The sequence below is a fragment of the Fragaria vesca genome, linkage group LG5 (genome assembly GCF_000184155.1).
Source record: "Fragaria vesca subsp. vesca linkage group LG5, FraVesHawaii_1.0, whole genome shotgun sequence".
Lineage (NCBI taxonomy): Eukaryota > Viridiplantae > Streptophyta > Magnoliopsida > Rosales > Rosaceae > Fragaria > Fragaria vesca.
The window spans coordinates 5236656-5248115 of record NC_020495.1 but is presented as its reverse complement, the minus strand read 5'-3'; the positions used below and the strand labels follow the sequence as shown (position 1 = coordinate 5248115).

The 11460-nt window shown below is 41.8% G+C and overlaps 1 pseudogene; it reads right to left on the bottom strand.

The window, feature by feature from the left end:
- Positions 1 to 453: 453 nt before the first annotated feature.
- The window catches only part of LOC101302945, a pseudogene marked incomplete at its 3' end in the record, with an annotated part of 63089 nt that continues 52082 nt past the window's right edge, over positions 454 to 11460 (bottom strand).

Genomic DNA, 11460 nt, shown 5'->3' with positions numbered 1-11460 from the left:
TATCTCATAAAATATCGAGCCTCTCAGACTCTATAATATATGTATGTATTTACACACGTCCATACTCCCTATATAAATTCATGGGTCTATATAGGGCTACTACGCTCGCGTCCAACGCTCACGTCACGCCTTAATACGGTGCTACACTACGCCATTAAGGTGGACAGACGGGTGTATAAATATGTGTCCATACCCCCTATGTGAATTAAACACTCATATAGGGCTACTACGCTCACGTCCAACGCTCATGTCACACCATAATCCTCCGCACATAATCGTCCCCGAAACCCTTCTAGGGACCAATTAAACTATAACTTCAATGACGGAGACAGTAAAATTCTTTTTATAAACAAGCAAGTAAATAAGGTAAAAATTTAAGGGTCGGGATGTGACAATTCTCCCCTCCTTATAAAAATTTCGTCCTCAAAATTTACATACCTGTCATCCGAAGAGATAGGGATACTGCTGCATCATTTGCTCCTCTGATTCCCAAGTAGTTTCTTCTACTTGATGATTTCTCCAAAGCACCTTGACAAGTGGGATTGTCTTATTCCTAAGCACTTGCTCCTTTCGGTCGAGAATCTGAACCGGTTCCTCTTCATAGGTCAAATCTCTCGTCAAATTGATCGGCTGCTCTTACAGCACATGGGAAGGATCGGCAATATACTTGCGAAGCATGGATACATGAAACACATTATATATCCTAGCTAACTCTGGAGGCAAAAGTAGTCGATAAGCAAGTGAGCCAACTCGCTCTATAATTTCATAAGGGCCAATATACCTCGGACTAAGCTTCCCACGTTTACCGAAACGCACAACCCCACTTTCCAAGGAGATAATTTCAGGAACACCCAATCACCCACTTGAAATTCAAGATCTCTCCTACGGACATCTGCATAACTCTTCTGCCTACTTTGAGTGGTCTTGAGTCTATCTCTAACCACTTTAATCTTCTCATTCGTAACATGGATTAACTCTTGATACAGGTGTATCCTTTAGCTTTTACGAATTAGTGATTCCTTCTCCAAATTAGTTAAGTACATAGTTTTCTAGCTTGAAAAGAAATAGTTGTCTAAACTTAGTTAATGAGTAGTTTCCAAGTTAGATAAGGATTTATAGAGTTAGACTCTATAAATAGAGGTGCCTAGCTTAGTTCTAGACACGAGAGTGAAACAGAAACAACATCTGTTTAGAAGAGAGTGAATCAGAGAGCTAGAGTGTTATTGTGAGAGAAGGCATTAGACAATAATCATTGTACCCTTTTGCACAATAATAAGAGAGGAATATATTTTCTTCGACCTACGTTACCTGTGTGTCTTAGTGCTATTAATAATTCCGCTATTAGTGGTAACACCTAGGTAATTCATATCAACTCTGGGCCACAAAGCTCTTTTTCCCCTACTTCATTCCAACACAAAGGCGTGCGATACTGCCTCCCATAAAGAGTCTCAAAGGGAGCCATACCAATGCTAGAATGATAGCTATTATTATAGGCAAATTCCATCAAAGATAGGTTTTTATCCTAACTCCCTCTGAACTGCATGGCACAAGCCCTCAACATATCCTCCAAAGTCTGAATAGTCCTCTTGGACTGCCCATCAGTCTGAGGATGAAAAGCAGTGCTGAAGAGTAATTGGGTACCTAAAGCTGCCTGAAGAGCTCCCCAGAATTTAGAAGCAAATCGAGGATCCCGATCTGACACTATTGATTCAGGAACACCATGAAGCCTCACAGTTTCATTCACATAAAGCTCCGCCAATTTATACTTCTTTCCTACTGGCAAGAAATATGCAGACTTGGTGAATCTATCCACAATCACCCAAATACCGTCATGCCCATCACGGGTACGAGGTAAACTAAAAACAAAATCCATGGTGATGTGGTCCCACTTCCACACTGGAATAGGCAACGGCTCAAGCAATCCAGAAGTCTTCTGCCTTTCAGCTTTTACTTGCTGACAAACCAGACATCTACTCACATAAGCTGCAATTTCCCTCTTCCTGTTTGGCCACCAATAATAATCCTTCAAAATCCGATACATTTTTGTGCTACCCGGATGAGCAGCATATGCAGACCTATGAGCTTCCTCCATAATCTCACTCTTCAACTCTTCATTTCTTTTTGGAACACATAGCCGGTTCTTAAACAACAGAGTCCCATCTCTTCTAACTGAAAAATGATCGGCTGCGGCTCCATTCGAAGCTCTTTCCATCAATCGAACTATGGAAGGATCATTATACTGTGCTTCCCGCACTCTATCAACCAAAACTGGCCTCACATGAAAACTGGCTATCAAAGCACCAACCTCATCTACTGATAAATCCACTCCTGTAGCTCGCAACTCACAAAGAAGCAGAACACGAACCATCTTTATATGAGATAAAGATATGGAGAGATTTCGACTCAGAGCATCAGCTACCAAATTAGCTTTTCCAGGATGATACTCAATAGTGCAATCGTAATCATTGATTAACTCCATCCACCTTCTCTGTCTCATATTTAGCTCCCTTTGAGTGAACACATACCGAAGACTCTTGTGATCGGTAAAAATCTGATACTTGGCTCCATAAAGATAGTGTCTCCACAACTTGAGAGCAAAAACTACCGCTGCAAGCTCCAGATCATGAGTAGGATAATTCCCTTCATGCGGCTTCAATTGCCTGAAGCGTAGACAATAACTCGATCATGCTGCATCAAAACTCCACCTAGACCACGTCTAGAAGCATCACAATAGACCACATACTCTCCACTATCATCCGGAAGTGCCAAAACAGGAGCACTTGTTAAGTAATTCTTCAATTCTTGGAAACTTTGCTCACATTGATCTGACCATTCAAACTTAACCCCCTTCCTGGTCAATCTTGTAAGAGGAGCAGCAATCTTTGAAAAATCTTTTACAAAGCGCCGATAATAACCTGCTAATCCCAAGAAACTACGAATCTCCGTCACAGTGGTGGGTCTTCTCCAATTTGACACCGCTTCCATCTTTTGGGGATCCACACTAACTCCTTCTGCCGAAATCACATGACCTAAAAACCCCACTTTATCTAGCCAAAACTCACACTTGCTAAACTTAGCAAACAACTGTGACTTTTCCAAAGTCCGCAATATTATTCTTAGATGCTTGGCATGCTCCTTCTCACTTCTTGAGTGATATGTCATCTATGAATACGATCACGAAACGATCAAGGTATGGACTAAACACCCTATTCATGAGATCCATGAACGCCGTGGGTGCATTAGTAAGTTCAAAAGGCATCACCACAAACTCATAATGACCATATCGTGACCGAAAAGCAGTCTTGGCTATGTCCCCCTCTCGGATCCGCAATTGATGATAACCCGATCTCAAATCAATCTTAGAGAAAACAGAGGCACCCCTCAACTGATCAAATAAATCATCGATCCGAGGCAACGGATATTTATTCTTCACTATGACCTGATTCAACTTCCTATAATCAATGCATAGTCTAATGGTGCCATCCTTCTTCTTAACAAACAACACTAGAGCACCCCATGGAGACATGCTAGGCCGAATAAAACCCTTATCTACCAACTCCTGCAATTGAGTCTTCAACTCTTTCAATTCCGCTGAAGCCATTCTGTAAGGTGCCTGAGAGATAGGCATAGTTCCAGGAAGTAATTCTATAGAGAAGTCTATCTCCCTTGCAGAAGGCAAACCAGGCAACTTCTCAGGAAAAACATCCGGAAACTCCCTTACTACTGGAATATCTTCTCAACTCCCATACTTGTATCCACCACATGAGCTAAATATGCCTGATAGCCTTTACTCAACAATTTCCTTGCAGCAACAGCGGAAATTATGCAACTAGAAATAACATCTTTTTCCCCTTGGAAAGTAGCCTCAAAACCATCTGGACTTCGAAACACCACTACTTTTTGAAAACAATCTACCATAGCACTATATGCTTCCAAAAAGTCCATTCCCAAGATCACATCAAACTCCACTATATCTAAAGGAATTAAATCAGCCTCGAAATTAACTCCTTCCACTAAAACTTCACAACCACTAAATACCCAATTTATTCTCATCACCTCATCGGAGGGTAGAGACACATGCCACTCGCCTGGAAGAGACGATGATGGCACATTGGCATGGAGGGCAAATCTACTAGATATGAATGAATGCGTGGCTCCGGGATCAGTTAAAGTAAAAGCAGGCTGACCAAAAATTAATAACGTACCAATGATGACATCTGGAGAAGTACGACTTTCCTGCTGGGTCATAGAATGCAGTCTAGCGCGAGTCATGGGATGTCCACGCTGACCACTTCCCTGCTGAGAGCCACCTCTGACCGAAGCACTGCCTTGGGCACCACTACTAGAGCCCTAATTGAAGACTGACCAACTGGCTGAGTAGGGGTGGGGGTCGTTCTATGAGCCAATATTGGACAATCTCTCCTAAAGTGGTCTTGACTACCACACTTAAAGCACCCAGAAAACTGCTGCTGCCCATAAGAAAAAGTCTGGCTACCAGATGACCCACCATGGAAGCTACCACCAGAATCATACTGCCCAGAGTGCTGCCTACCCAACTGACTCCTAGCAGGTCTCCTGTGACGTCCTCTAACCCTGAACCGAGAATTAGAACCTGATCTCCCACTACTGCCACTACCAGCTGAAGAACCAGAAGCGGATGATGAAGCAGCTTTCTTGGATGGACCCTGACTGGGGCCACCGAAATCTCGTGGCCGAACACTATAAATCCCCATAGACTCAATGGCCATGGCTGCATGAACAGCATCAAGGAAAGTCGGGTAATAAACACCAGTCATCTTATCTGCAAACACTCTACCAAGTGCCCCAATGAACATCTCCATCCTAGTCCTCTCATCAGGAACCAGATATGACACATTGTAGCTCAGGGAAGTGAATCTCTCCTGGAACTCTATAACACCCTCATCATCCCTCTTTTTTATATTTAGGAAATCCAACTGAATTCTGCTGCGGTGGGCAGGACTGAAATACTGCCCCAAGAAAAGAGTCTTAAACTGCTCCCACAACATATTCAGAGCATCCTCAACATTCCTGCTAGCGAGCGACCACCAGTGATGTGCTGAATCATCCAGGAAAGTCACTGCCATCTTCACCTTCCTTTCTTCTGGCAAATCTGTGCTCGCAAAAGCCTTTTCCATTTTGTCTGCCCAAGTATAAGCATCAAGGGGTCCCTTGGCACCCTTGAACTCTCTTGCTCTAGCCTCATAAACTTCTCTCCTCTTCACTGTATGAGGGTGTGGAGCTCGATCTATAACACCCCTCAACATATTTCCAATATCATCAACCAGTCCCCTGACCTCATTGCCCTCATCGGCATTAGTCGAAGTAGCCACACGGGGTTGCCATTGGCGCCTAGGAGGCATAGTACCTGAGGAAGAAGAAATTTAGTAGTCCATAAACAAGACTAACACAACAATCACACATACCCTATAACACATAGCATCAAAAGCATAAAATGCCAATGAATCCGCCGCGGTCGGATCATCACTCTATAGACACTACGTGCTACTTAGGCAAATATGATAGTGACAAGGAAGCAGGAAAAGGAAACCTATAGCTCTGATACCAACTGACACGACCCACCCCGAATTTCACCCTGAAACCCGGAGTAAGTCTTGCGGGGACCACCTCCAAGGAAAATTTACTGAAAAGATTGATAAAATCTCCCTTGAAAATAGACAACCCTAACTCGAAAATTCCAAATTTCACTCTTAATACAACACGTCCAAACATCACATAATTAACTTTCAGAAATTCTAAACATAATATACAATAATCCCAAAGTATTCAGAGCTACTAGACACTAGCGGAAGCAAGAAAAACACGAGTAGGTTAAACATGTAACCTACTGATGAAAACTGGCTGAAATGCGGGTGACTGTGCCTCGCCTCCTACTAGATCTAACCCGAACTCTGCAGACTGGGCAATTTAAAACGAAGGGCCCAGGGGAAAACATTTAATAACATTAGAGTGAGTGGACAAAAATAAAATAATAAATAAAATATTTATGTTTCCCCAAATTAATTTCTAAGGAAAAAATCGAATGCAAACCGCAAGCGATAATACTTTTATCTCATAAAATATCGAGCCTCTCAGACTCTATAATATGTGTATGTATTTACACACATTCATACTCCCTATATAAATTCATGGGTCTATATAGGGCTACTACGCTCGCGTCCAACGCTCACGTCACGCCTTAATGCGGTGCTACACTATGCCATTAAGGTGGACAGACGGGTGTATAAATATGTGTCCATACCCCCTATGTGAATTAAACACTCATAAAGGGCTACTACGCTCACGTCCAACGCTCACGTCACACCATAATGCGGCTATATGCTACGTCATTAAGGTGGACAGAGACATATGGGTAGCTAGCATTTTATATACATACTCTCTCATAAATACATATTTATATCCACCGAACTCTAGCATGCATTTTATTTAAAACAAAAGTCCACTCACAAATTAGGCCTAAGCCTGACGTCGATCTGGGGTCTCGTCTGCTCGAGCCTCCTCACGTCCTGATCCAAAAATAATATTAATTTCCCAAGTAACAATCCAATAATTAATCAAAATAGGCAAAATTATCCGAGAGCCATAAATACGCTCATCATTGCCAAACTTCGATATTCTTAAATCGAAACGATCTGATCTTAAATATCATTCTCGACAGTCGCAATTACAACCTCCCCAAAAATACGACTTAAATCCTACGGCCGGATTCTACATTAATTAACCGCCAAAATACCAAACTTCGGAAATTCACAAACCTATCCAAATCTCATCCAAAAATTCCATAAATCACATCACTATAATCCCCTTAATATTCCACATTTAAAACCCTAAAAATCTCCCAAACCGCGGCGGCTCCGCCAGCAGTGGCGGCCGGAGGCCAATTCCGGCGACCTCCAAAACCTATGAAATTTTGACAGCTTCTTCCTCTCATCATGCTCTAACACTTTCCTAACTAGCACAAACCAAAATCCAAGCCTAACTAAGCCAATCGAACAGAAACATCAAAAACGCTATAGAATTTCAACTTCACATTTCTCCTTACCTAGCTCAAGAGAGAGTGAGCTGTTTGGAGGGGTTGCTGCACGGGAGGAGGGCTACAAAATGAGCTAAGGATCGTCAGTTTTGGTGGCTGGAGGAGGGAGCTCCGGCGAGAGAACCACCACGACAGCTAGTGGCTCCGGGCGTCGTTGCTCTCTCACGGCGGCGCTAGGGGAGCTGCTACCGGCCTAGAATGGAAGCTGGGTCGGAGGCAGTCAGTTTGGGACCGGAGCGGCGGCAGATGGTGGCCGGACGGAGGCAGGAGGACGGGCGGAAAACCGGACAGCGGGAGAGAGAGGGAACCGGGAGGAGAAAAGAGAAGAAAAAGAGAAAAGAAAAATGGGCCTCTAACACCCGGTCCAACAACCTTATACACCAAAACCCACTCTAAAATTTACACCCCAAATAATACCTAATAAAAATTACCTTTTACTAGATAAAATTTACTATTTTTACCGTCGTCATATTTTCCTCCCACGAATAATCCTCCGCACATAATCGTCCCCGAAACCCTTCTAGGGACTAATTAAACTATAACTTCAATGACGGAGACAGTAAAATTCTTTTTATAAACAAGCTAGTAAATAAGGTAAAAATTTAAGGGTCGGGATGTGACAATCTCACTACCCTACATCAAAGATTCAATGAGAAAAACATCCCTACTAAAGCTCGTCCAATTCAAATGAGTCACGAAATCATGGATTTTTGTAAAAACGAAATTAATGATTTACTCAACAAAGATATTATTCGCTCTAGTAAATCCCCTTGGTCTTGCCCAGCGTTCTATGTTCAGAGAAATGCTGAACTCGAACGAGGGACTCCCCGTCTAGTTATAAATTACAAACCTCTTAACACAGTTTTAGAATGGATCAGGTATCCCATTCCCAATAAACGAGATCTCATTAACAGATTAAACAAATCTATTATCTTTAGTAAATTTGATATGAAATCAGGATTTTGGCAAATTCAAATTAGTGAAGCCGACAAATACAAAACCGCATTTGTCACGCCCTTTGGTCATTATGAATGGAATGTTATGCCATTCGGATTAAAAAATGCCCCTAGCGAATTCCAAAACATAATGAATGATATATTCAATCTTTATAGTCACTTCTCCATTGTCTACATTGATGATGTTCTAATCTTTTCTCAATCAATTGATCAACACTGGAAACATCTTCACCAATTCTTTTACATAATAAAGAATAATGGTCTAGTTATTTCTGCCTCAAAAATCAAATTATTCCAAACCAACATTCGTTTTCTTGGATTTAACATTCACCAACTCCAAATTAAACCTATTGATAGAGCAATACAATTCGCTGATAAATTTTCAGATGTCATTTTAGATAAAAATCAATTACAAAGATTCCTAGGATCTTTAAATTATGTGGCAGATTTTTACAAAAACCTTAGGAAACATTGTAAACCTCTATTCGATAGATTAAAGGTCATTCTCCTGTTGCATTAGTCAACCATTATAATGCTCTTGGTAGCACTCTCAGTCCAAATATGCCCAGTTACCAATCAGCTTTAGTCAACCAGCTCGACCCTTACAAATCAGGCTCCTCATCTAACCGTCCAGTTACTTATAAAAAATCCTCCCCTTACATTGTCAGGGCTGAGCATGGCCTATTTTATATTGAGCCTACCATGAGTCATCTAAAAAATCTTGTTTCTTTAATAAAAAGTTATTTTGGTCCAACCTCTCCTTACCCTCCAGGTAAACCCCCATTAGTATTTTATAAAGACATTCTGTATAAAACCGAGTCAATATTCATTAAACCAATCCTTGATCCAAAAGACCAATCTAAGATTTTATATCATTCCCTTTATATAATCCGAATCATATCACTAGCCCAATGGGGTGATCCCCCCTCTACTCCCCACACATTAGACAAACTCACTTTCACCTACCATGATTACATCGAAGCATGGGATAAAATATTCCTCCATCAAACCGATGATTTTAGTCATTCGTGGTTCCTCAATTTCGAGAGAAGATTCAACCGTCAATTCCGTATATGATTTGGCAATTGGTGGAATGACCATGGTTGCTCTTATGATCTTCTCCCATTACAACTCCAGAATGCAGTTACGAAATTTACTACAATTATGACCTTTTCAGAATATGAGAAAAGGTTTTCCCCCTGTCACAACCCGAATTTTGGATAAATAAAAATTCCAAATTCAAGGCATGATAACTAAAAGAAAAACAAACTTTACAACACTTTAGTTTTACAACTTGTTTTACATCATCAAAATCAACATCACAATCATCATCAAATCATCATCAAAATCAACATCACAATCATCATCAAAATAAATAGGCCACAAAGTGGACCTTGGTGAGATTTTACTCACCTTAACTCCCGCTGCGTCTTCACACGCACAACACAAGCATATAGCTCAAAACCATACTCCACAAGTCACCTATTAACAAAAACGTTAACCTTAGTAACTATCAACAACAACATTATCCCACTCAAACCGAAACTCATGTCCTAACCCACGAACTTGTCACTCGAGACAAATCCTACTCCTTGACCTCTAAAAGGTTACCGAAACGTCCTACACAACCTATAGAACTACTAACCAGATTCTCATGTTCGGATTTACCTAAAACTGAACCGAACGGAACCTAGCACCAAGTAGAAACCCTAGCATGCAATAATGGTAACCAAAACCTACAACCCACATACCAACACGTTCGTAACGAAGAGTACTACCTAACCAACACCCCAAGATACCACAGACACTACCGGACGCGCCGGCACGCGCCACCACAGGCGGCGGCGAGTGGGCCCCACAGCAAAAGGAACACTTTTAATACCTGAGGTTTCGCCCCAATCGGCCGGAAACATGCCGGAAACTCGCCGGAAAGATTGGAATCCACCACCGCCACTCTCCGCCATGAGTCGAGCTTCAACACCACCAGGGATCTAACGAGGACGTCCAACACTTCCTATCCCGATCGGTTTCAGCCTTGCCACTGCCGCCGGAGGTGAGAAAACCAGTCGGGCTGCAATCCGGGTCGCCACCCTCACTGTTGGCGCTCGATCAGCGCCGATCCGTCCATATCGTCTTCACTCGCCAACACAAGGAGCCTTGCGCCGAGGAGAGGAAGCTTTTCAGACCAGTGCCGTCGTCTGGGTCGGCCGGAATTGACCGGAAAAGTCGGGTCGGGTCGACCGGGTCCGGGTCGGGTCGTCTGGGTGTTTTGCACTCTCTCGGGGTCGGGGAGAGAGAAGGAGAGGGAAGGATTTGGGTTTTCTGAAAAATGTGAGGACTCAAGAGAAAACTTTCCTATTTAACCCTAAATTCCCGTAAAGTTGCAAACTTCCGTTGAACATAACTTTCTCATACGAAGTCCGTTCTACACGTGTCACGTGTCTACGAACTCGTATCGTCATGCTCTACAACTTTCGTGAAGAAAGTTTCTCAAGAAATTCAACGAATAAAAAGTCAACTCTATGACCCTGAATTAAAAAGAAACTCTTTCGGATAAATTACGCATCCGAACACTTCCGCTCTTCCTTCAAACCTTAAACACACTAACTTCTAACTCAAAAATTCCCAAATAATATTAGAAACTAATATCAAATTTCCGGGGTATTACACCCCACTCTTCAGTTCATGGCCAAGTATAAAATTCCTTGGATTATGAAATGGCAATACAAAATCGAAACTGAAGAATGTATGGTCATCAAACAATTTCTAGTAAAATGGTGGGATAAATTCGACCTTGAAAGAGTTTTAACTCAATTCAGTGAAGAATTCATAGTTATTCCTTCGAGTTCAAAAGCTCCGGTTTCGATCTCGCAGTTAACATCTCCAACTCTTCAGTCACCATCTTCTTCCAAGAAGACAAATTAGTCACCATCTTCTTCCTAGAAGAAAATGGCCTCTAGTTCATCTTCATCTTCCAAAGCAGAAGAGTTAAAAGAACTAGCAAAGCAATTACTTCAAGAAGCAGCAAATTTATCTACAGATGATGAAGAAGAACATTCTCCATCAGAATCATCATCACACAGTCATCAAAGTTCCCCCAATCAACCAAAAAGATTGGCAGATTATGAAGATAGTCAAGACTCTTATGCTGAGTTTGATTGAATCCAGTCAAGACCATCTCAGTCAGTTTTTCCACTGAAATCAACAGTAAATCTCATGGCAGACAGTCCACTATTCATCAACAGTAAATCACATGACCAACAGTTACTCAGTAGCAGACAAGTTACTATTCACCAACAGTCATTTTTTACTATTCATCACTTTTGTAATTTCTATTTATAAAAGCCTCCGGCTTCATTATGAGATAGGCTTCATTTTTCTCTTCTTCTCCTCCCATTCTCTCTCCAGTAAAAGACTCATGTAAACAGAGCC